This window comes from Mus musculus, chromosome 1, assembly GCF_000001635.26.
Source record: "Mus musculus strain C57BL/6J chromosome 1, GRCm38.p6 C57BL/6J".
Lineage (NCBI taxonomy): Eukaryota > Metazoa > Chordata > Mammalia > Rodentia > Muridae > Mus > Mus musculus.
The window spans coordinates 72,744,194-72,770,339 of record NC_000067.6 but is presented as its reverse complement, the minus strand read 5'-3'; the positions used below and the strand labels follow the sequence as shown (position 1 = coordinate 72,770,339).

General features: G+C 45.2%; 2 long non-coding RNA genes across 9 annotated transcripts in view; one reads left to right on the top strand and one right to left on the bottom strand.

Annotated features, from left to right (window-relative positions):
* Gm30847 overlaps window positions 1-1,868 on the bottom strand; it is a 52,766-nt gene extending 50,898 nt beyond the window's left edge. For both annotated transcript variants that reach the window (XR_001778983.2, XR_001778981.2), the window contains exon 1: window positions 1,780-1,868. This is a non-coding gene — a long non-coding RNA (predicted gene, 30847). The remainder of the gene's footprint in view (window positions 1-1,779) is intronic.
* On the top strand, window positions 357-25,255 carry Gm30788. 7 transcript variants are annotated; one of them, XR_001778973.2, is made up of 8 exons: window positions 382-805; window positions 2,022-2,243; window positions 7,133-7,203; window positions 7,304-7,565; window positions 9,975-10,079; window positions 19,440-19,495; window positions 19,706-19,894; window positions 20,132-21,875. It is a non-coding gene; the product is annotated as a predicted gene, 30788 (long non-coding RNA). The 7 variants fall into 7 exon arrangements; XR_001778972.2 differs by lacking the exon at window positions 20,132-21,875 and adding an exon at window positions 24,815-25,255 and having other exon boundaries at window positions 384-805; XR_865531.3 differs by having other exon boundaries at window positions 411-805; window positions 19,706-21,875.
* The last annotated feature ends 891 nt before the right edge of the window (window positions 25,256-26,146 follow it).

Here is a 26,146-nt window from a genome sequence, read left to right as displayed (position 1 = left end):
CCTCTCCTCCCTTTGTCCCTGGGGCTGACCAAGCTGCCCCCGGGCCCCCATCTTGTTCTCAGGTCTCCTGCAGTGTCTAGCGGTGTCCGGGATGCCCGAGACTGAGAACCTGTTATCTCTGGCCTCCATGAGGCCCAGAGACCTAGGACCGCCCCTTGTCCATCCTCCGAGAGCTGGGTCCATAGCTTCCAACAGCCAGACACCCACCTGGGGCCATATGGAAAGCATGCAGTAGTCCTCCCATGTCTGCCCGCCCAGAGCACTGGAACTCTGGCAGGACAAAGGTTTTCTCCCACTCCCTTTATTCCCCCATGCCCACTGCCCTGCAGTTTTTCTTTTTCTAGGCTTCTTTCTGTACCAATTTGTGTAGATCTTTAGCATTAGATAGTTTTCAGTAGTAGGATTGAACTCAGTGCCTTATCCAGGTTAGATAAACTCTATCATTGAGATGAATTCTCAGGTCTCTTTTTGCTTTTTATTTGGAGACAGTGTATCTCCAAGTTTCCTAGGCTGGCTTGGAACTCCCAAGTCAAGCAGGTTTCAGGCCCATGATCCTCTGGTCTTAGTGAACTGAGGGGCCACAGTTGCAGGCCTAGACAGCCAGACTCAACAAACATTAGAGTTCTGAAATCTATAAGGGAAAACAAAACCATCCCTTAAGCCAACAAATGTCACCAAGTCCACCCGACACTGTCGAGGAGCAAAGTCCCAAGTGTTAGATGCTGTGCTCACCCCAGAGACGGATGGATCACACCGTTGAAATTTTCTCCATGTGTGTGACTCATTTGTGTGCATCTATGTACAGGTAAACTTAGCTGGCTGTGTATAAGTGGAAGCCAGGGATCGGCACTGGGGTCAGGGGTTCGGTGTCTGCCTCTATCACTCTCCACCTTAAAATTTTAATGTTCGTTTTATTATTGGGCTGGTGTGATGGCTCAGAATTTATGAACTCTCTTGTTGCTTTTGCAAACAACCTGGGTTCAGTTCAGTGTGGTGGCTCACAGCTGTCTGTAACTCCAGTTCCAGGGGATCCAACACTGTCTTCTGACCTCTGCAGGCCCAAGCGTCACATATTACAGTGCACACACATATATGCAGGCAAAACACCCATACACATAAAGCAAAATAAGTAAATCCAACAAATTATTATTTTTTTAATTTTAATTCTTATTGTATGTGTATATGTGTGTATGATGTGTCACAGGGGAAGGACACCACAACACATGTGCAGAGGCCAAAAGACAGCATTATGGAGTTGGTTCTCATTCTTTTCCTTAATATAGATTGGGGGGGGGGGGACTCAGGTCACCAGGATTTGCAACAAACACCTTTCCTTGCTGACCCATCTTGGTGGCCTTCACCTTATTTTTTGAGACAAGGGTCTCTCATGAAAACTGGAGCTCACTGTTTTGGCTAGACTGGCTGGTAAGCAAGGACTACAGCTTCTCCTGCCCTCACTGCCCCAGCGTTGGATTGCCTATGTGTGTCCCTGTGCCCAGCCTTTATATGCTGTGGAGATTCGAACTCAAATCCCCAGGCCTGTGCAGCAGGCACGTACCCCACTGAGCCATCTCAATTGAGCTACTTCAATCCCTTGTTGAAGACATTTTTCAGTCAACTATGTGTGTTGATTGAACCAAAGCAGTGTTTTATCCTTGTGGTTTCAGACCAAGTAGATTTTATGTTGAGAAACATTTTTTTAAAGAAGCGTTTCATTTATAAATATGGAAAGAACGAATTATTTAAATTGACCCAAAGGTTGGGATAAGAAATACAAACCTGAGTCAACGTTGCCAGTCTCACAGCTGTTTAAATGACACAGTATTTGCAAGTATACCTTTAAAATAAAATGAAAATTCTTTATTATGAATAAATTTTATTTTTAAGACTTTCATGCTTGTAGCCATGAAATATAATCGTTACCGTCCCCCCTCCAATCCCCTAAGTGTCCCCAACATGATCCCTCCCAAACTCATGGTTTTTTTTTTTTTTTCTTTTTTTGTCTTTTATAACCTACTAAGGCCAGTTAACGCTGCCTGTCTATGCACGGATGCTGAGATTCGGGAGCATCCACTGGAGCACAGGAAACCTACAAGTGGTCACATCCTTAACAAAGAGTGATTCTCCCTCTTCCAGCAAATATCCACTACGAATAGCTCCTCACTATGGAGTGAGGCTTGGGGATCATCGACCCATCTATACCAGGATTTTGGCTAGCCTTGCCTTGTGTACATCTTGTGCAGGTAGCCACGGCTGCTGTGTATTCATGGCTTGGACAGCCAGGTCATGTCCAGAAGATGCTATCTCCCAGCATTCTTCTCCATCCGCCAGCTCTTGCCTTCTTTCTACTTTCCCTTCTGTGATATTCCCTGAGCATGCCAGGGAAGAATAATATAGATACTCAAGTTAGGGTTAAGCACTGAGTCTCTTTATTCTCTGTAAATTAACCAATTATTCACCTCTGCATTTACTGATGCCCACTATAAAAGGAAGCTTCTCTGACCGAAGTTGAAAGCAGTCCAGGTCTATGGATATATATATAGATACCTAGAAGGCTATTTGACAGCATCCTTTAGCAAAATAATAGTATGAAGTTCTACTCTGGGTTTACGACCGTCCCCACCATTGACTTTTGCCCAAGACTATAGACCAGGCATGAAATTCCCACCTATGGAGCAGGCCTCAATCCAACTAGAAAGCAGATAGTTAGTACCAGTAGGCATATCTTGTCTGGCAAGTCAATATTGTAACATGTAGTATCCTGTACTTGATAACCATTGATGCCTTTCTCCCACCTCAGCCTGAACCACACCTTCTAGTACCATGAAATCTAGCCAGCAGGGAGGACGTTTCCTAGTCAGCCTATGATTGAGTTTTCTCTGTGTTCTATAGCCAAAAATGTATGCTGTCTTCAGCAATAGAATCCTACCATGTGGTCATGATGGCTAAGCAAGGGCAATTGTGGGAGTGGAGGAAGCCCTGAGTGGAGGAAGCCCTGGGAGAATGTGTGTTGTTGACGAGGTCACTGCCATGTCAAGGACCTCGATGCCCCAGCTCCATGGGCAAGGCAAAGCTTTCCTGGTCATCCAAATGCAAATAGCTAACCAACTGAGGCTTCATGAAAGTCTTACAGGATTTACAGAGACACTGGGTTGATTGAAGCCTGTGTCATCTGCAGCAAACATCACCAGGAAACCGTGCTTTCAGGGACAGGTGTTACAGGGTTCTCCATTGTGACGCTTCTCTCAGACAGTCCCATGGACAAGTGAACATTGCACATCTTTCAAAAGTGCATCTTAGTCAAATCCTGGAAGAATTTGAAGATTCCTTCATCCTTGATTTGCACCTGGACATGGGCAGGAAAAACCGAACATCCAGTAACTTCTCAGCCCCTTTGATAAAAATGGGAAGCTTTTTTCTCTGTGGTGTCTTAGTTAGGGTTTGATGGCTGTGAAGAGACACCATGACCAAGGCAATTCTTATAATGACAACATTTAATTGCAGCTGGCTTACAGGTTCAGAGGTTCAGTCCATTATCATCATGGCAGGAAACATGGTAGTCCAGGCAGACTTGGTACTGGAAAAGGAGCTGGGGATAATACATCTTGAATCAGGCAGGAGGAGACTGTCTGTCTTCCATAGGCATCCAGGAGGAGGGTCTCTTCCACGCTGTGCAGAACTTGAGCATAGAATCCTCAAAGCCCACTCCCACAATGACACACTTCCTCCAACAAGGCCACACCTAATAGTGCCACTCCTCATGGGCCAATCACTAAATATATGAGTGTACGGGGGGCACACCTATTCAAACCAGCACATACAGAAACAAGCAAATAGTTGCCCACCACAGAGCCATCATTAAATTAAGTCCCTTTCCTATCAGCTGCTGCCACCGTCACTGCACATTGTTTCAGCCCTGTTTCTAGAGTTCAGGTTCCTTGTTTTAAATCTTGCTGTAATTTTAGTGAGAGTAGAACGTGAGTCTGTTGGAAGCAGACACATCCAAACTCTCGTATTAGCAAAAATAAAAAGGTCACGATGTGACTAACTGCCTCATGCCCTCGCCACCATGCCTTCCCTGGAGTGACAGACTGCACCCTCAATCTGTGAGTCAAAATAAACCCTCCCTCCCTCTGGCATTTTGTCAATGTGATGAAAAGCAGAATATTCGACTAAGCACCATTGAAGACACCCTGCCTCTTCTGGGGTGTCTGAAGACAGCTATAGTGTTCTAACATATAATAAATAAATAAATCTTTGGTCAGGAGTGAGCAGGGCAGGAGAAAGAGGAGCCAGAGTGAGAAGAAAAAAAGAAAAAGAAAATAATAAATAAATAAATAAATAATCAGTAGGGTTCCATTATAACATGCTTATCAAAGCGCACTTGGATACTCACCCGGACCAGGTTCATTCTGACAGTCGCTTACAGGCCTCTGCCAGACTTACCAGCAATACTCATCGTTGTTCACTTCCTGTTAAGTGTATACTTGGAACTCACTGTGTTATACTCCTCGCTCTCTCTCTTTCTTGTCTTACTACCCATTTCTCTGCTGCTGCAGCCATGTTGCCTCCATTGCATAGTACTTCTAAAGCTGTGTCCCAGTGCCTTCTCTGTATCCCAGATTACAGTTCGAATCCTCAAGAGCGGGCGCTCTGCCTGCTGTACTCTGAGATACTGGCACGCCATCTCATGGTCGCACTCAACGAGGGTGCTCGGGAAGAACAGGCTCTTGCCCGTGCTCCCAGGTGTGTCCTCAATTCATAGGCCAGTAAGAAAAATGCTTCTGGATAAATGGCTGAATAAGCTGAGTGGCGCTCAGAGCGTGTCAGCATTTTCCTGGGGCTTGCCCTTTCTAACTCACTCACGTTTGTTAGCAGGCTGTGCTTGGCTCTTTATTGATGTGTCTTAGGCAAATGTTTCCCAACTTTCCATCACCACCCCGAAGACAGGATTTCAGGGTCTTCTCCATGACCAGACAATGCTTTTGTTGGAACCAACCTGACTAAACAGGACCAGTCTAGTTTGATAGTAGTGGGGGGAAGGGGGAAGAAGTGGGTTAATATATTCCATTTCCATTTGAAAATATCACTGCTGTTCACGGGATGCTTCATCCAAAGTAAAGCCTTTGCTGTGCGTTGATTCAGCGCGTACCTCTGCACACATCCGAGTGTTCTTCGCTGTGCTGTTAGAAATGAGATTAAGAAGGGGGCGGGGGGGGGGGGGGGCTGGCGAGAAGAAGAAGCAAAACAAGCCAGCACTTTGGAATTGAGAACAAAGAACCCCAGAATAGATTTCATTTCCACACCACAGTCATCGCAAAACAATCCTTTGGAAAATTCTTTTCAGTTAACAAGTCTATTTATTCCGTCTCATTGTATCCTTGCAAATGTTCTTAGAGGTCTTCTGCAGCCACTCTAAATTCTCTGGTTGCTCTCTTTCAGTGCTGCAGGCAGCCGCAGCACCCTGGTTGGAGGTAGCATCTCTCTGTGTAGCCATGATCTATCTCAGTGTTGCAGTCTCAGGCATAATCGTCTCTGGCTCCGCTGTACGCTTTGAAGCTCCTCTCTCCATGTGCCACACAGTCAGCGCACCGGAAGTTCCATGTGCCCCCCAATCAGCGCACCGGAAGTCCTTTGTGCGGGTCTCCTCCTGGCTTGCAGGTCCTAAGAAGCACACTGCCTGGTGGTCCTCACAGCTCCTCCAGTGACACAGAACTCACTCCTCTCCGTCTCTGTTATAACCCCCTCCCTGGTGCTCTGCTGTCTCTAAAAGACTGTGCTAGCTCTAAAAGACTGCTTTTATTTATCTAGCTTGGGATTTGCTGGGATTTCTGGGCTAAGACATCCTTATTGTGTGTTCGTTCAATTTTAATCCCCTTCTCTTCAAACACTCCTCACCCATCTGGCATTACCTTCTCATCTCAGACTTCTCAAACACGCGCATTTGATGCTTCTGTCTCACTCTTCTGTCTTCTATTGTCTCTGTCTGCTTTCACCTAGTATCTAGTCAGAGAATATCCCAGTTTTAGCTCCAACTTTTAAAAATTCTTCCTCAGCCATATCTAATGTATTACTTAGTATGCTCGTTGAGTTCTAAATCTTAATGAACACTTTTTGGCTCTAAGAAAACATACTATTTGTTTTATACTTAAAATGTGACTGATTTTTACGTTTTTTTTTTAGATTTAAAAAAAAAGCTTATTTTATGTCGTTAGACATTTTAACACTCCTAGTTTATAATCTAAGGTCTGGAAAGTCTAATTCTGCTGTTGTCTGGGCCTGTAGACTCTTACTCACATTTCCCCCACCCTCTGTGTCTTACGTGATTTAAGATTTCAAGCTCGTCTTCAACAGAGCTGTCCTGGGGGTGGGTGAGCTGCTGTAGTCAGTGTCTGATTCCAACACAGTATAATTGACCCAGACCAAAGTTTATGTTATTTCTTAGCCTGGGGATTTCTAGGTTATATAGGATCTATTCATGTAAACCCAGACCTACCAGAGGGTCATGATGGTGGTTTTGAATTCTTAAAGGAGAAACTTTCCTCTCCTGAGCTAGAGTTCAGCTCAGAACAAGTCAGCTTCCTTTTCACTTTTCTATGCTATAGATGGGGCTTTTTATACCCTATAATATTTGCAGGATATTATTGTCCTTCTGGGATCCTGGCTTTATGTTGATGTCTTAGTTCCTCCACATCAAATTCCACAGGATCCAGACTTAATTTTCCCACCCCTAGAGATTTGTAACACCCAATCTTCTAAGAGCAAAGGTTCTCGCCCAAGGGAACTGTGAGGGTCAACGAAGACTTGCCTTCCTCATTGCCAGTTCTGTCTTAGAATCTAAATAACAGGCATGGTTTCTTGTTAGACACCAAGCACCGAGCTAAGTGTTTATTACACACTCTAATGCACTTAACTCCTGTTACTTGCTATAAGCAACCTCATACTCACAAGAGAGAACTGAGGAGCAATGAGGGAAAATGACAATGACAGATCCAAGGTCTCAAGGCCAGTAAGTGAACAAACTCCAATTTGAAAATTGAACAAACTAGCTTCAGAGGCCAGGCTCTTATCAGTTATTTCCATTGTCTTCTTGATTAGGATATTTTGGAGTTTTTTACTGTTTGTCTTGTAGGACTGGGGATCAAACCTGGGCCTCACGCAAGCCAGACAAGCGAGATCCATGGCACTGACATCCAGCCTCATGTAGGCGCTTTTCTGACGGGAAACTATTTAGTCTTCATATTGCAGGTTCACATAACTTCTTTCAGAAGAATGACTCTTACATATGTTTCTAATCAAGCAGGTATTCTCCAATTGCTGCTAACTGGTGCCATAGAGAAAAAGTCACACTCCGCACCTTGTGAGAGAAGCTACTCCAGGTGAGAAGCCACTCTTGAGGCTCCAGGTGAGAAGCCACTCTTCCGGGTCTGTGTTAGGAACCATTCTTCAGGTTCCACGTTTGAAAAGCCAGCTCTTCCGGTTCTGTGTCAAGAGTCACCTCTTCAGGTTCTACGTTCAAAGCCACTCTTCAGGGACTGTGTGAGAAGCCACGCTTCAGGCTCCACGTGAGTGCTTCTTCTAATTCAAAGCACAGGACGTAGCTGGGAACTGGGGAAATTTTAGTACATCATCAGAGTGATCATGTAACCTTAATCTTTTGTAAAGTATAATCTGTGGACCTGTGGGCCATCTCCATTGGAATTAACGTAAGAGCTTCCTAAGATTGTAGGTGTAAGATCCAACCCCAAACCCAATAACTCAGAGTTCCTCCTGCCAAATCCAGGATCCTCTCTTTATATTTAAAAAACTCTTTACTTAGCCCTGATTATAATGTGCACTGGGCTCAAGAACTGCTCGCCGGTGATCTATACAGGCAAGTCAAGGAGCAAAGTCCTCTGAGGAGCGAACTCCTATAGTAACACACCTTCAAAGTGCTGTTTCCTTTTCCTGCCCAAAACTTGGTGATGGGAGGCTGGCCCTTCCCAGAGGCGCTCCTGGCCGCCATCTTTATGATGTAAGATAAACATACTCAAAAGATCCTGCCTGTCATTTTATGTATCGGATTGTGTCCTTTATGACTGCAGTAAGCATGCTTGAGATGTGTCCCCCATCTTTCCTTCCTGATCTATGACTTTAAACTTTGCAGGCACAGGAAGATACAATATTTTTGAAGTGACTTTGTCATCCCCATGGGAATACATAGAGCTTCCTAAATAAGATCCCCATAGCTCCTTCTGTTCATGGAGGGCCGTGCTCTGCACTTACCTCCCACATGCCCCTTACAAAGCGAGGTAGAGTAGCCTAAACAATGACTAAAAGCAGAGCACACATGCTGGGCATGATGGTGTGTGCAGCCCTAGCGAACCAGAGGCAGGAGGACTAGGAGTTCAAAGTCAGCCATGGCTACATTACAGCTTTGAGGCCAGCAGGGGCTACATAAGACTCTCCCCCAACAACAATAAATAGATAGAAAAACAAAATGAAAGTAATCAAGCCAGTTGTGCATGGTGTCACACACCTTTTAGTCTCAGCACTCAGGAGGCAGAGACAAATAGATCTCTGAATATGAGTCTAGTTTAAGTGCTAGGTAAGCCAGGGCTGCCTCACAATTAATTAACCCAAACAACCAATGAGAGTAAAGCATATTTCTTCTAGCTGTTCCCATGTGTTAGTCAAGTTTCTCGAGAAGGTAATGAGAAAAGTAGGGTTTGGACACCACTCTGCCCGTTTCTCTCTCTCTCTCTCTCTCTCTCTCTCTCTCTCTCTCTCTCTCTCTCTCTCTCTCTCTCTCTCTCTGACTCCAGTGAGGCCTCACCTCTTCTGCATGAACATTTTCAGCCCTTTGATGTTTTTCTGCAGGTGTGCGTCCTGAGGGCAAATGTTTCAATGCTCTTAAGCTTCTGGGCATGAAACCCCAGCACTGACCCGAATGCTTAGTTACTATGGAATCTCAAACCTCCTGATGGAGCTCTGGAATCTAAAAACAGCATCAGGTTTCATTTGCCCCACTTCTTCCCCCTCTAGTCTGGCTCCTGTCTGTCTGTCTGTCTGTCTGTCTGTCTGTCTGTCTGTCTCCAGGCTCTTTGTCTCTTTCTCTTTCACCTTTGGCTCCTACCTGACTCTGTAGCTAAGTTTTCACTGATAGGGAAGCTTTTCACAAGCCTGCTGTGGAGCTGTTCTTGGGAACTGACACTTCTCAGCTGTTAGGAGCCACACTATTTCCTAGCCACAGAATCTCCAAGGAAATTAGGAAGCTGGAGAGTCTGAGGATATGAGGATGTTAGACACTGAGCTTTCTAGTTCCATATCTGTTGCTGTAAAAGCATTCTGACTAAAAGCTTCCTAACCAAGAAAAGGGTTTATTCATCTTATAATCCCAAGACCCATTCCATCATTGACAAAACAGGAACTCAAGGCAAGCCTGCTTACTAATCTACACAGAATTACCTCTGACCAAGGTACCTACTTCACAGCCAAAGCAATACAGCAGGAACTATTGCTTGCTAACTGGCTCACAGGCCTGCTCACACTCAGCTTCCTTCCTTACACAGTTTAGGACCACCTTCGTAAGGATGGTACTGCCCATGGTGGACTGGGCTCTCCTTCATCAAAGATAATCAAGATAATCTACCACTACCACCAGCAGCAGAAGCAGCATCCATGCCCAGCAGCCAATCTGATCCACACGATTCCTCAGTTGAGGCCTGCCTCTCAGATGACAGTTAATGAATGCTACAGAGGATACAATATATTATGATATTGAATCTGAAATAATCAAATAGTCCCCACAGACCTGAGAACACTTTCACACACGTGTTCCTCAGGTAGAGGATTTCTTCTGGAAGACTGTGGAACCTTCAGGAGGTAGAGCCTAGTTGGTGGATGTAGGTCAGTAGGAGCAGGTCTTTGAAGGTTGCCACATGCCCTAGTTTCTGTTGTACTCATTGCTTCCTGGTCTAACACCATGTGAACAGTCTTCCCTCAGGCTCCTGCCAGCACGGGCTGAACAGCTATGCCACAGTTCTTCACGAAAATGAACCGAGATCTAAACCAGGATTCCCTCCTTTAAGTTGTTTCTGGTAAGTATTTATCAAAGTGACACAGAAGTAACTAGCCACTGTTCTACCTGTAGAGGTGTGTGTTGGTTTGCTAAAATGCACATATTGAAGGAAAGGGGAATGTACTGGCTGAAGTGTGATCTGGAAACGCTAGACTCAGGTATTAATTCTTTGAGCAGGTCCCGACTTCTCTCTCCTCAACGCTGTGTGATCTCTGTTGTCTCAGAGTTGTTCTCCTCAGGGCAGACAGATGGCTGCACTAGTTCAAGCTCTCCTCCCCCACTTCAGTTCCAAAGGCAGTACCAGAATTGATCTTCTAGGCTAGCATTGATCAGGAAATGTACCTGAACCTGGCCTGGAGCTGTTGCCAAGGAGATGGGGGTGACCTGCACTTGGCTGTTAAACAGGAAAAGGATGCTAGAGAGCGAAGCACAGCAAACGTCTGTAACACTACCACGTAAGGGCTGGGGTTGCAGCTCAGTGGTACATTATGTCTTACATGCTCAAGGCTTAAACTCAGAACCCGGCACTCACAGCAACAATGATCTTTTTTAGTGTTGTGACTAGTGGGCTGGAGAGATGGCTCAGCAGATAAAAGCACTGACTGCTTTCCCAGAGGTCCTGAGTTCAATTCCCAGCAACCACATGGTGGCTCACAACCATCTGTAATGGGATCTGATGCCCTTTTCTGGTGTGTCTGAATATACTCATTAATATAAAATGAGTAAATAAATCTCTTTTTTTAAAAAAAAAAGTATTGTGATTAGAACATAACCCATAGATAGGTGCTACCATGAATATTTCATGGTTGTTAAAACAAATCACTGAAGATGGAGGCAGTGAGATGAACACTGAAGTCTTGCTGACAAAGCCATTCTAACTCCATTTTGTTTTCAAGTCAGACTATTCAACAAACGCTTTTCTAAAAGGATTTATTTATTTTATGTATATAAGTATTCTATCTGCATGTACAACTTTATACTAGAAGGCATCAGATCTCATTACAGATGGCTGTGAGCCACCATGTGGTTGCTGGGATCTGAACTCAGGACCTCTGGAAGAGCAGCCAGTGCTCTTAACCGCTGAGCCATCTCTCCAGCCTCTCTACAAACCTTTCAAGCTCAAATGTGCAGTCGTCATCCATGTTTTTGTCCCTTAGCCCCTGCGTTCAGCTGGCATCACATCCCCGTTTTCATCTCACCACACCCCGACCAGGCACATCAGTCTTTATCTTCTACCTTTGCTCCTGCCCTGCCATCTTGCCACCTCTGACCTAAGTGACTCTGTCGCCTCTCTCCTGATTGATGACAGCAGCTTGCTGGTGGGCATTAGGGCCTCCATGACAGGAATTACTCATTGTCAGGATCAGCCAGGGCACAGCCATATGTCCATTTCATCTAACAGGATGGTTTCTATTCTTTGTTGTTGTTGTTGTTGCTGCTGTTTTGTTTTGTTTTGTTTTGTTTTGTTTTGTTTTGTTTTAACCTTGCGCCACCATTTACAAGTCACACGCTTTCTCAAGCATGATATGTTCAGCCTCTTGAGGAATTGCAGGGCCTGCGAATAATGAAGCTGGCAATATCACCCCACAAAAACAACAGTTAAACCCATGTGGCTACTCCCACTCCACCAAGGGCACACATTTCAGTTTGCTTCTGTCTTCACCTCTTTAAAAGCTAAATAGAAATGTTTGAGAAGGGCCGGTAAGGTTGCTCCATGGTAAATTCACCTGCTGTGCAAATCTGATAACATGAGTTCAATTCCTGTAACCAAGAGGAAAAAAAAGTCAAGGTCTCAAAGGTCCTCTGACCTCTGTATGCACATTGTAGCATCTGTGGGCCCACACGTGCATAGACACACACACATACACACACATGCACCCCACACACACAAATGCATATACACACATGCACACACATGTAAACACACATATGCATATACATATTCACACATGCACACACACTGCACACATCAATACACATGCATACACACATGCACACACATATACAAACATATGTGCACACAGATGCACACATATATGCACACAGAGCATATTCTTTTTATCCCTACCTCTTCACATTCTTTTTCGTTTTTAAGAAAGAATCTCCTGTAGCCCAGGCTAGACTGCAACTCACCATGGAGTCAAGGATAACCTTGGTTCCTGATCTTCCTGCCTCCACCACCCAAATCCTGGACTTACAGGCAATCACCACAATGCTTGGGTTTACTTTGCAAACACAATAGCTCACTGAACCTCCTACTTTTTACCTTATTGTTTTCTCTAAGCAATATCTTGGAGATTATTTTATGAGTGCCTGTACAAAAAAGAACTTCCTCATGATTTATAGCCAGAAAGAATTCCATCGTGTGGCTATACCATGGTCTATTTAATCCAACATCCTATTGGAAGACTTTAAGCATACCTCTAGTCATTTGATGCTGTAAGCATTATATTGACACATAATCTGTCATAAACAAATAGTACCTCATTATATTGCTATAATTGTATACATGTACACATACAGATAAGAATAAATGCTAGAATTTGAATTGTAGGGTCAAATAGTTTATGCTAGAATGAAGTTTTCAATTGTAAAATATATCTCAATTGTAAAAAATAGCTCTGGTTATGTGCACAGGCCATCAGCTGAGTCCTGTTGCTATTTTGCCCCTCTTTCACTATACAATAAGTGCCATCAGGAGTATTTTTTACTTGCTCGTACATCTTTGGCATCTAGCATCATGTGATACAAGTAGCTGCTGAAGGGGAGAAAGGATGAGTAGAATGGAGACCTGAATGGAGACTAAGGCCTGGATATAATGACCTTAGATGGGCCTTGAGCACCCAAAGTCACTGATTCAAGTGCTGGGGTGGGGGGAGGTGGCTAGAAAGATCACTCAGTAGTGAACTGTTGCTTTTGCAAAGAACAAGGCTTGGCTTCCTAGTACCCACCTGGCAGCTTATAGTCATCTGTAACTGGAGTTCCAAGGGACCTGAGGCCTTCTTCTGGCTTCTCCAGTCACCAGACAGGCATGTAGTACATAGACACTCAAGTAAGCATGTCATTCCCCCAAACCCACATGGTAGATGAACAAAACTCACACACTCACACGCAACACATGTGCCCACATACAAGCGTGGAGGCAGAATTCGTATGCCCCCTCCTCCTATACACAAAAAAGAAAAAAATGTAATAAAAATTAAAAAAATATTTGTAAAGAAAGAGTCACCAGGCTCTTAGAAAGTATCCAATGTCTACCAGAAGGAAAATAGAAAAAGCAAGTTCACCCTAGTGTTGGGCCATAGGCGAGTGAGTGTGCCTGGTTCAGGAATAGACAACCATGTTAGGTCCACTGCCCTTGTCAGGCTAGGGAAGGACTGAGTAGTGGAATTCAGCTCTTCTCCACTCCAAGAAAGGAAAAGGCTGAGCTGTCAAAGGAAAGGATGTTCCATCAGGAAGAAGGCAACCAAGCCTGGGGCTCCAGCTTTAGCTTGATCCATATCTGTTCTTCTGTCCCACAGAACCAGTTGACAAATAGCTATCTTTCTTCTTCAGATATCCCTTCCTTCTCCTCCCCACAGCTTCAGAAGTCTTCGGGTCACCATTATCTTAGCAAATCAGTAAACAAGATGAACAAGTTCCTGATGCCAATATTGAGACCTGTGTCCTTTTTGGAAAGGGAAGCCATAGGTGTGCCCTTCATTAAATGTGTGGGATCTGTTAGTCCACAAAAGCAAGGTGTTGGAAATACAGAGAGAGTGTACCTAGGGTCTGGGAACCTCTTCCTTCCCACATCAACAGGTTTGGAAGGCAGGAGGACAAGAAAAAGAGAAAAATGAAGTAGGTGGAAGAGACTCGCTCACTCGGAACCCCACAGAGGTAAATGCAGCTGGAAAGATGGCAGGAGAGCCAGGAGGCAGGCTTTCTACCTTCTGGTTCAGGAGAAGGAGCAGAAAGGAAGGGAGCGAGTAGAAGAGAAGGGGACAGGAGAGGAAGGTATATACATGTGAAGATGTACAGTGTTCCGGGGCACCTTCCTTCCAGACTAGAGAATAGCAGGCCTAAATCCCCTGAGCCTCCTCATGGCAAAGGGACATTTTCAGAGAGGACCACAGATCCACAAGAGTCTACTCCCCCACCCCCTGCCCCTCCCCCCAGGGAGGTTGTAGACACAGTTTGTGGGCAGGCAGACCAAAGAGGCCTTTCGGCTATGGTTTGCCCTGGTATGTGAAAAATTTGTCCACTTAGATAGTTGGCAAACATTTTAGAGGCGAAATGGAATTTATTAACAGAAAATATTTGTGAAGGATTGTGCTCTACCCCCCCCTTTTCTTCTTTTCTTTCATCTCTTTCCCATGGTGGAGGACTTCATTAACAAGGTTCTTTCATCCTGGCTGGCAGCTCAGGTCATTAAGCCTGGCTTGAAAGAAGTGGGAGATGGCTTTAGGGAGAATGCCACTCCCTGTGAGTCTCTCTTCTAAACGTGAGTGTCAACTTCCTGCTTTTTGGGGGTGGGGGGAACCTAGAGAGAAAGGGAATTTGTCTTCCCAACAGAATTTGTGCTGATCACCGTGGGTAGGTTTGGGGGCTACCGTTCAGACCCACAGACCTGGGTCTGAATCTACAAACCCATTATTTGTCAGAAGTGTGGCTTTCATCCTTTTCCGTCTTCTGTGTCTGTAGGAGTCACATGGTAAGGATTGGATGCGGCAATGTATGCTCAGTTTCTAGTATCTGATCTGTCCCAGATGAAATGTCAGTGGATCTCAGTCCCGCTCCTTCTGACTAAGCCTAGTGATCGCCCACTCAGAGGTTGCTCATCTGGGGATTAAGATGAGGCGGCTTCGGGCAACAATTAGTGAAGGGAAGGGGAAACCCAGCATCTGTGAGGCCTATAGTTAAGCAAAAATAGATGACGTCCCCTGGGGTTTACTGAGGATCGAAAGGTCTGTATGTGGAACCAAGGAGAACTTATTAACCTTCATTACTCTTCTACTGTCATCCCTACAACTGGGGACAAAGCTAGATGGTGACTGTACCAGTACTGGATCCAGTGGACTTTCTAGGCTTTTGAGACTCCTGCATCATTTCACAGGAAGGGTACAATCGTTTTAAGAACTGAGTGGGCTTTAGAGACTGGCTTTTCTAAACCTCACTTTGTAGTAGAGAAAAGGTAACCATGAAAGAAAGGTCAAGGCATGGTACAAAACAGTGGATCCCCCATTTACGTAACTGACCATAGGTACTGGGTCACATTAAGCGCATCCCTGAGACGCTGAAATGTGTCAGCTGCTAGAACAAGACTTTAGAAGAAGCCAATGCCGTGCTTTGTGTGGAGATGCATAGAGAAGGGGCCCGTGCATCTCCACACAAAGGAAGGAGTCAGAAGATACTTGCAGTGAGCTGGAAAAGCCCAGATTCCATTTTTCCCCCTCTGGGCAGCTGTGCACACTGGGTACAGCTGTACCAGTTCTTAATAGTGGCAAACACTTGCCTTGGAAAATAACTGCTACCTTGCACCTTGCTAGTCTCTCAATCACCTACTCCTTCCTGGCAGGGGCAGATTTCATCCCATTCAGCAACTCAAAAGTTAATGTTTGCATCCACTGGGCCTCTGGGAGACACTCCTGCAGAATCAGCTATCTATTCAGATCAGTAGAGGACCAGACTCACCCTGTTTTAAAAAAAAATAGTTTAAATGTTACCCCCAGATGAAGTTACCCCCAATGGAATGAGGCACGTAAACAGAGCTATGTGGGTTCATGTGAGGTGACTTCCCCTGGAAAATGATCAGGCAAAGAAGACCTGAAGGGTGAGTACATTTTAGTGGCCAGGAGAATGAGGGTTTGGGCAAAAGCTCTGATTAGGGAGCAATCCTCCTGATAATGGCCTTCCCTGATAATGGACTTTGTGGAGAGGTCTAGCACCCACTCCAGTTCCTGATCTGTCTGATTCTGTGTAGCCAGTGGTGGCCACCCTCTCCTCGATGCTCGTGGCAGGGCTGTGCTCCAGGTACTGGAGAATGCAGGTCAGAAGAGGTTCTGATGGAGTTTGGGTCGACTCAGAACCCCTTGCCCTGAAGCAGTCCCAGAGGTCTTCCAGACAGGATCAACTTGAGACCTGGAAGAGGAGACCTTTGTCATATGCCTCCATTTCTCGTGATCTGGTTCCTGGCAGTCATCTCATGACTCCTATTCAAACAGAGAAAGAGCCATTTAAGGCAAGGAGGGAGGGAGGACACAGTCACCAAGCCTACCCTCCTCCCTGTGCATTGACAGGGAAAGCCTAGGGCCACACCGGGGCTGAACAGGATAGATCTCACTTTGGGGCACCATTCTTATTAGCTGTCTGACCTTGGACATGCTATTAAGCTGCTTGGGTCCCACTTTGTCATTTATGGCCTAAGGTCATCTTAACTCATACTCCTTGTTAGGATGAAATGTGGTCATGTACGGATGACATCTCTCCAGGTGACCGTTGCTAATTCTCTCTTCTTCCCTCATCTTATTATATTTTGACGATGAGACAAAAGCTGTCTCTCATGACATTAAACTATTTATAAGCCAAGTTTAGGAGCCTTTTCTGCTATCTACGTACATATTCCCATGTCTTTTCCTGATCTCTTCTTCCTTTAGATTCTCCATCCCTGTTTCTATCCTGGGAATAAACGTTAAGAGATGCCCAGGTAACAAGGAAAGCCAACATTCTGAAGGCTTCGCACGTTCTGAAATTCCTTGCTATGTTAACAAGAATCAGCATGAGATGGCTTGACCCAGAGGGTGCATGCCTGCAACCTCAGCACTGCAGTTACTAAGGAAGGCAGTTCTCGTGCCCAAGGCCAACCTGCACTTCAGAGCAAGAGCTTGCTTCAAAAGAACAGGGCTGGGCTGTGGAAGACGGCTTGGCATTTGCTGTACCAACTGGTGACTCATGTCTGAGAACCAGATCCCACTTGGGTGGAGGAGAGAACTGACCAACTCCCAAAGTTGTTCTCTGACCGCCACATGTATGTCATAGCATGTGTACTGACTGGTTTTGCGTGTCAACTTGACACAGGCTGGAGTTGTCACAGAGAAAGGAGCTTCAGTTGGGGAAGTGTTTCCATGAGATCCAGCTGTGGGGTATTTTCTCAATTAGTGATGGGGGGGGGGCATTGTGGGTGGTGCCATCCCTGGGCTGGAAGTCTTGTGTTCTATAAAAAAAGCAAGCTGAGCAAGTTAGGGGAAGCAAACCAGAAAGAAACATCCCTCCATGGCCTCTGCATCAGCTCCTGTATCCTGACCTCTTTTGGTGATGAACAGCAATTTGGAAGTATAAGCTAAGTAAACCCTTTCCTCCCCAACTTGCTTCTAGGTCATGATGTTTGTACAGGAATAGAAACTCTGACTAAGACAGCATTTGTATGCCCAGACTCACACACCTACTCCCACAAACACGCTGCTGCTGCTACTACTACTACTACTACTACTTTACTACTATTACAAATAGTAAATATTATGTGTTTAGTATCACTAAGTAACTAATAAATTGAAAGCATTAAAAAAAACAGCAAAAACACTCAGAAATGTAAAAGTTTATGTATGTGTGTATGTGTCTGTGTATAAAATACATGTGCATATCACAATCTAAATGTGAAATGAACTCTGCTAAACAAATAAGTAAATGAGTAAGTTATGCTAGAACACTATAAAGAATTCTATATATGCTATTGAAGTATAAAGTCATTAAAAATTAGGCTTGGGAAGGTGTTTATTAAGAGAAAAAATGCCTAAAATATAAAGAAAGGACCGTGAAAAGTCAAGGCTCAGACTGTACTCATGACAGGATCTTAAACACACAGCAGATGTTTGAATACAGATGAAAGGCTGGAAGGAAATTCATCCGAATGTGAAATCTGATGAACCATGAACATTGGTGTTGGAAGCTGTTCAATCTGTGTCCACCAGAGAAAAATTAGAAAATGCAGAGCGACATAAACAGAAAGAGTTAAAGAGGTGAATGGCTAGTTTCTCAGTAATACATATACACACACATGCCCGTGCGCACTTGCGTGCGAGCACACACACACCACTTAGTAATTATACTGGTTAGTTCCCTATGACCTTTTGATCACTAGCAATGTCAGCAGACCATCCTACACACATACACACCACACACACACACACACACACACACACACACAGCTGCGCGTGCACATACATACTCCCTGAAATTCCACTTACATATGTGGTGAGAGGAAGCTTGAAAGAGACTGAGGCTACAATCTCTGAGGTTTCTGCTTTAAAAACCGAACAAGGAAAACCCAGGAGGAGAGAGTTGTGAGGGAGAAGTAGACTGAGAAGGGAGGGTAAGGGGGCTGCTTAGCCTTCGTCGCTTTCATTCAGAAGATGGAGAGGTTTGTGCACTTGTTTGTTAGAGAAAGATAACTTTACAGGATAGCTGAGTTAGGGCTGTTTTAACGAAATGTCGGTACCATCTACAGGCCTAGAGGAACCCTAGGTTCTCCTCAGCCAGGAACTCCAGGTTTCTATTACAGCCACAAATCATCCGGAGACCTAGAGATAAAGGGCGCAACAGCCATCTACTGAGCACGTGGATCTGAAACCTGGGCTGGGCGGTGGAATAAGTGAATGGTTTATCTCTGCTCCATGCCCTGCCAGCTGGGGCACTTGACTGGGGGTGGGGTACAGGATGGCTGCTCTCAGAGCTGGCATCGTGATACCAAGGATGGCCAAGTGCCTGGCCAGGCCTGTGGACTTGGAGAGTCGGTCCCTCTCCACATTGGCCTTTCCTCCCCATGGGCTGCCTTGGCTTTCTCTCGATGCTGTGGCTAGATTCCAAGAGTGTCTCAAGAGACAGGAAGTGGGAGCTGCCAGTTCTGGAGGCCTGGGTCCAAAGGCTGGCACAGGACCTCTTCTACTGTATTCATTCGTCAAGGAATCTCAAGGCCAGGTTCAAATGGAGCGGAGATGACTCGCACATCTCAGGGAAAGGAGAGTCAAGGAACTGGGAGGTTATATTAACTACTTTTCTAATTGTCGGGACCAAATACCGGAGAAGAAGCTCTGTCAGGGGAAATAAGTTTATTTGAGTCGCAGCCTATCCAGTCCACCCTAGCAAGGAAGCATGGTAACATTATCAGCTCCTGTCTGGCGATAGGAGGTGATGGGTAGGCTCACATCTTGTAGGATCAGAAGGTGGAGAACAGGGACACTGAGGTTCAGGTGGACTTTCCTTAGTCCTTTGTTATTCAGCTAGAGACCTCAGTGTATGACCCGGATTTAAGCCAAGCCTTCCCTCTTCACTTAATCCTGCTGGAAGCACCCTGGCAGAGACACCCACCTCACTAATGCCCTATATTGTTTCTTAATTCAATCAGGTTGACAAAATTCATCATCGCGGGAGCTGTGTTTTGAAAGTGCCTGAAAGTGACAGGTAAGGCCAGTGCTGGGACGTTGTTCTGGGTCATGCTGTTCACACTACGGGACTTGACATGAAGAATTGTGGCAGCAAAACATCACATCATATCTACCAAGCAGTGTCCTCGGAGTCAGGGGGTAGGGAAGAAGTGTGCAGTTTTTCTCTTTGGTCTACCTCCCCAGTTCCTATAACATGACTTCATCCAGTCTATTTGGCTCCTTCTAGACCTCTTCTGAGCCTAAACTCTGAGCAAGCCCAGTTCCCAAAGATCCCCAGGCCTGTGTGTGCTAATGGAAACTCCAGTCACTTCTTAGAACGACTTCTGGCTGAACCCCAGGACACAGCTCTCAGGACGGTGGGATGTCAGCCCCCTAGACAAGTCATCTTGTTCAGTTCTCCCAACCTTCCTTGGAGGTACATGTTTGCTCAGAAGGCTGTGGGTCCTAAGTTTGTGGGGACCCCCGGAGTGTGTGATTCTATAGCCCCTTTATTTTAAGGAGCTGAGCAGTTTTCAGCTCAGCAGCTACTGAATGGACTGTATTGTCTGATCAAGGAAAATGTCCACCCTTCAGCTCCGATCCTTGATAAGGACCGACCACAAAGCCACACACTTGCTCATGTACTGATTCCTCTATTTCTCCTCTTTCTAAGGCTCCAGGAAGGCTGTAGATTCTAAGGCCACGGCATATTCACATCTCAGAGGAGAGAGAGAGAAATAAGTCCTGTAAGAAAGCCTATTACTTAAGCTCTTCTGGCTTCTGGGCTCTTCAGTCCTCTCTTCCATGAAAGCAAAGACTGAGATGACACATGAACTTGAACCTGAGGAAAAAAAAAAAGAGAGAAAAGTGCCACCTTTAAAAATGCTGACAGCCTGTATCAGTTCTAACGCAATGCCTAGCAACCTTTGTTTTCTAGAGTAAGGGCCCTGCGGAATCTAGGCCAAGGGTACTGAGAGTGCCGGGGGTAGAATTTCTCCACCACATCACATCTCTTCCTCTACAACGGAAAGACCAAGAGGTAGGCCCATCACCAGGAGTGGCCAGGTAGAGCTTAGGCTTTGACCTGTCAATCAAGTTCCAGCATGATGGGCAGAAGCTTCTTAGCTGCATTCATAAACATCAGGCCTTGTATTCCCCTGGCTGAAATACGAAAAGAATTTGGGAAGAATTGGTGCTTAAGACAAAAATTACCTTCCTTTCTAATGTTGCGAATCTGAGACAGATATCCCATCTATTTCATAGGAGCTTCCACCAACTTTCTTTCCAGCTATTTTCCCATTTCTTTTCTGTATTTCCTCCTCTACGCATCTTCCTCTCCTGTGTCTGGTCCCATCGCCGCATCTGCATCCAATCTAATACAACAGGCTTAGAACTGCAGTCTAACACAGTTGGGAGTCTTCCTTTTGAGCTCATGGGACATTTCTCACATCTGAAAATCTAGATAAGGCATGTGTATTTATAATACTTGCATTCTGTTTCTAGAATCTATTTCATGGTCTTATCCATTTGGTTATAATATGATCTCATGCAAGGTTATGCACTATATTAATTCATTTTCTACTATGGCAACAAATATCTTAGGTAAATCCACTTATGAAGGGGATTAGGTAAGCTGGGCTCACAGTCTTGGAGTTCTCAGCCCATAATCAGTTGGACTAATGCTTTGGGTTGAGAGGTGAGGTAGGGCATCCTGGTGAGGCATTGAAGCTAAGGAAGCTACTTTGTAGGAAACTTGGAAGCCAAAGAAAGAGTTGGTAACAGAAACCCAGTGTCACCTTTCAGGACATGTCTCTAGTGTCATCCACTAGATTTCTTGAAGGTTTCACCATCTCCCAACAGTGTCACAGGATTCAGATTAAGCCTTTAACACATGAGCCTTTGGGAAACATTTACCCAAAGTAGTAGGCACCAGTCCTGAGACTCTGCCACCTACCAATGGCTCCACATTGCAGCATCAGACATGCCCAGGCCACCTCCTACCAAGCAACATGTTAGAACTCCTCTTGCAGAGAAATAAACAGGACATTCTCAAAGGGCCACAAATCATGCAACTTGCTCTAGAGACCATCCATTTGAGATGTAAGCATTCAGGGTGTGATGAAAGCTAACGTAGAAGATGCCCTGCTAAGATCCTCTGCTAAGATGCTAAGATGGCTCAGAGGATAAAATCACTTGCTGTGTAAGCCTGATGACCTGAACTTGATCCCCAGAATCCACTTATAGGTCAAAGGAGAAAACTGACTCCACAAAGTTTTCCTCTGACCTCCACATGCATGTCATAGTGTGTGCTTGCCCACACATTAATAGAGTGCTCTCTCTCTAACATACAGAGATACACACAGAGAAATACACACAGACACCCACACCCACCCACACACTCCTCCCCACACACCACATGTAATAAATAAATAAATAAATAAATAAATAAATAAATAAATAATTTAAATAAGCACAGAGGATTTTATTCTAACAATGGTCCTAAACACACCTCCTCTTCACATCTCTGACTCAGTCAATGCATTCATGACGACCCTGCAATACCTCTTGGAGCAGAGACACAGACTAGTGAATAACATCAGGCTGCAGTTGTAAATTCTGCTTAAGTCATGTAGCAACAAGAGATACAAGAACACTTTCCTGGGTTTTCCATTCTTCCTCTACAAAAGAGACAGAAGCATTCATCCAGGATTGCCACTTTATTGAAAAGACAACAGCTAGCAGAATATAATAAACTACCAAATAGATGCTGTATTGGAATTAAGCAACCCAAACCCGCAAGGGCATATAGGGGACCATTCTGAGTTTGAAGACTTCCCAGGGAAGATGGGATTCCAGAGCCTGGGAAACTGGAGCAGAACTGAAGCTGACATTTCAGGCCCAAGCCCTGGGGGAGGATGCAGGCTGACGTGCTTATAGGAGTCCAGGAAGACAAGACAAGACTGGCCTAGGAGGAAAACCCCGGAGTGAAGCAAAACAGTGCAAAATGATGTGACAAAGAAGGGACAAGAGAGGGGCAGAGGGTGTGTGTGCATGCGCAAAAGCTGGGTAGAGAGGGTGCTGGGTGTGTGGACGCTAGAAAGCCGGGTAGAGCATGCTGGCCATGATTTCCCTGAAATGTGGCTAGTGGGAGGCCCTGATAGTATGAAACTGGAGTCCCATGTCTAAAGGACTCCCCTCCCACAGTCACAAGGCAGGCCAAAGGCAGTAGTGGGCTAGTCACCCACAGCAAAGACAATAGTATGGTTCACCAAAGGCCAGGTAAAGGGGATACAGCAAATAGGAATCAAGAATGCTTCCTGGTTTCTGGCTTTTGTCACGATAGTGAGGGAACAGCATTGGCAGCACTGGAGAGTGGCAAGTTAGAGAGGAAGAACCCGAAGAAGAAAGGCATTCGGTCTGTTTTAGACAAGCTCATGTTAAGTTGCTGGGACCAGCATTGCCCGTGCCAAGCAGATGAGAGTGCACACCTCTGAGGGAGCCTGGCTCATCTTGTATTTAATTTCACCTGGACTTCTCACTATATTCAAGTGTCATGTTTCCTAAGACCTTGATGAATTCTCATAACTAAGCCTTGCTGGAGGTGGAGAGTCGTGCAAGCTCTCCAGATGAAGCCATGACTGAACTAACTACCAGTCACCTGTAGTTTCCCTAAGTTTAACTTGGACCCCTGAAACCATCAGAAGTTCTCCAAATATTGGACTCAGACTCCTCCATTTGGGTGAACAGTTCTATTTTGGTTTCCTTTGTTTGAGATAGAATTTCACTATGAATCCAAGCTGTCCACCTCTGAGCCTCCTGACTCCGCCTCCCAAGTGCTGGGATTGCAGTCACCAGCTACCACTATCCAGCTACTTCCAACGTCCTTTTGTAGAGGAAAAATGAAAGTTTCTGAAGGGATTGAACTCCATATGCAACAAAGACTTAAAGGGAATCAGTATGACAGAGTTGTTGGGCCCAAAGATCCCATACAGATTTCTTTGTATGCTCCTAGGAATCTCTTGGCCTGGGTTGTACGAATTGTTACAGACTCTCCTGGTCGGTGTCCTTCTCCTTCCTTTAAGGTGTTCTTTGATGAACCGTCAGAGGTCACAGACCAGTCTCCTTACTCATGAATTCTGCTTCCAAGGAAGCCTTACCCTTATCCGGTGTTGCAGTTTAGCAGGAATTTGGTTGGAAGGGTTGTGTGGGTTTCTGGGCATCAGAATAGCAAGCAGGCTTAGAGGCAGCCAGCGTCAGGGACTGAGGAAGGAAGTTCCAGATGGAAGCAGCGGAGTGTGAAGATGCTTGACTGTAGGCCAGCCCTGCGATGGGGGAGAAGTGTAGGGGTTTGGAATGTCCCTAAAAGGCTCCAGACTAGTGGGGAAGCTGCAGAAAGCTAAGCATATCGGCACGCAGACCCAAAGGAACGTCTGGTATTTAGCTCCTATGCTAATAGGATTTAGGGAATTATAGACTCCCAGGATTGAAAACACCCTTACCCTAAAAATATCTTATCTACCATCCAGCTCCCGAGAAGATCACCAAAGCATTGTCCTTGGACAGGGATGGCAATCGGACACAAGTCCTGTGGGACTTTCTTTGAGTCCTCAATACTTATCCCGATTTCAATGCAATGTTAAGAAGGAATGGAAATCTGTCTTCAGACTTTTCTGGATAATTTAAAGGAAACAGAAAAACACAAAGGAAATGGTTCACCAGGCAGTGGTGGCACGCCCCTTTAATTCCAGCACTTGGGAGGCAGAGGCAGGCAGATTTCTAAGTTTGAGGACAGCCATGTCTACAAAGTGAGTTCCAGGACAGCCAGGGCTACACAGAGAAACCCTGTCTCGAATCCTCCCTCCCCCAAAAGGAAATGGTTCTATTAATAAAAAAAATGGAACTAGGGAACTAAAAGGACTATTTTTAGGAGCTAGAGATAGTGTACATGCATAGTCTCAGTATTTTGATGAGTCTTGGGTTCTTTATGGAACAGACAACATTGAGCCTTGGCTTCCTCATCTATAAAATGGGAAGATTGTTCCCTACCTCACCCGTGTTAACATTACAAAGAATAAATCCCTTTGAGACATCAAAACCCACACATTGAAAGCATCTGTGGCAAGCTACAAGAAGTTGCCCTACAAAAGGGAAGGTGGGAGTGAGGGCTCTTTACCCTTAGATCATCTGTAAGGCCGAGCTGTCTGTAACACACACACACACACACACACACACACACACACACACACACACACACACACACACACACACACACGCCGTATAGTTTGGGGGTTGTTTTGATTTGTGCGGTTTCTTTGTTTCTTTTTCTTTTTCGTGGCACTCTCCCCTTTTCACACAGCAATCTCCATCCTTTCTGCCAGAAGCTCCTTCCTTCCAGCACTTGGTGACCCAAGCACCAAGACCACCCCTTGCCAGCCTCCATCAGAGGCCCCGAGCATCAGGGATACACTTCTGCAAGAGACACGTCAACCCAGAGGTTTCAGCTGCAGCCCTAGGGATCCCTGAAGTTCTACAGAGGAGAATTAGTGAGACACTGAAGGAAACCAGCGATGCTTGAGGTCTCCCAGCCCTGTCTCAGCCAGAATGGCTGGGATACTACTGTAATTGAATACGGGTACCCTATATACTTTTGTTTATAGAAAGGGTTCTGTGTCACTAAAACGTTTATAAAACATGTGTCTGTACTAATAAATTTTATAATGGAAACAAAGCCTGGAGAGGAAAAATTAATCATATTTAAGCCTTCTTTGGAGTCAAATATCAAATCCAGCAAAAGAATTCTACTGGGAAAGGCGCCCGTGCTATTGACCCTAAGCTAATGAAACATGCACAGGGTTCCATCTACCCTCGTGGTCTTCTTACTGTTCCTTTCTTCCACCTCCTCCAGTCACTTGATTCCTAATACTGCTAAGATAGGTGGAGATGCTGGTACTTAGGAGAACATCCTCTGTAAGGTCCCTCAGACTCTCCTCTAGCTCTGTTTTGTGTATCTGCCATGCTTGGTACACTATACTGATGTATAACTAGACCATGACCACCCAGGGGACCGGTATCCATCATCAATCTGTGTGACCCAAGTTAAACTGTTAAACATGGTGTCATGATAATTCACCGAGCTCAACAGACACATTCATAGATGAGGAGGAGGAGGAGGAAAAAGAGGAGAGAGCACATGAAAGCAAGAATTCTCTGGTCTCTCTTCTCTAAGTAAGCCAACAATCCTTTTACAGTTTTTCCTTCAGGTAACAAAGAGCTAAGCTGTAAATTCTCTCTTGGGGGAAAGCTGGGCAAGATGTACTTGAGAACATTAACACACACACACACACACACACAAAAAAAAAAAAAAAACTGGGTTGGCATTGGAGAGGAGAAAGCCAATATATTTAGCCACCCATGGCATGCCAAGGCCTTATTGAGACAGAAATAGGCACTGTAGGAGGAATCTCAATTAAATATTTTTCTAAGCAGTCAGTTCTGGGCTTTGCCTGAACATGGATATAGAACTGGGGGTGACGCTCAGGACAGAAAACCCGAGGATTTGAATGTGGCTTCCAAATCATCCCAGGACTTAGCTGCTGGCAATGTAAATTCAATGACCCCAGAACCGGGGACAATGATGGTGTTTTACTTTCCAATGTCCAAAGGCCAGGACATCCTTGCAGGTACTTCC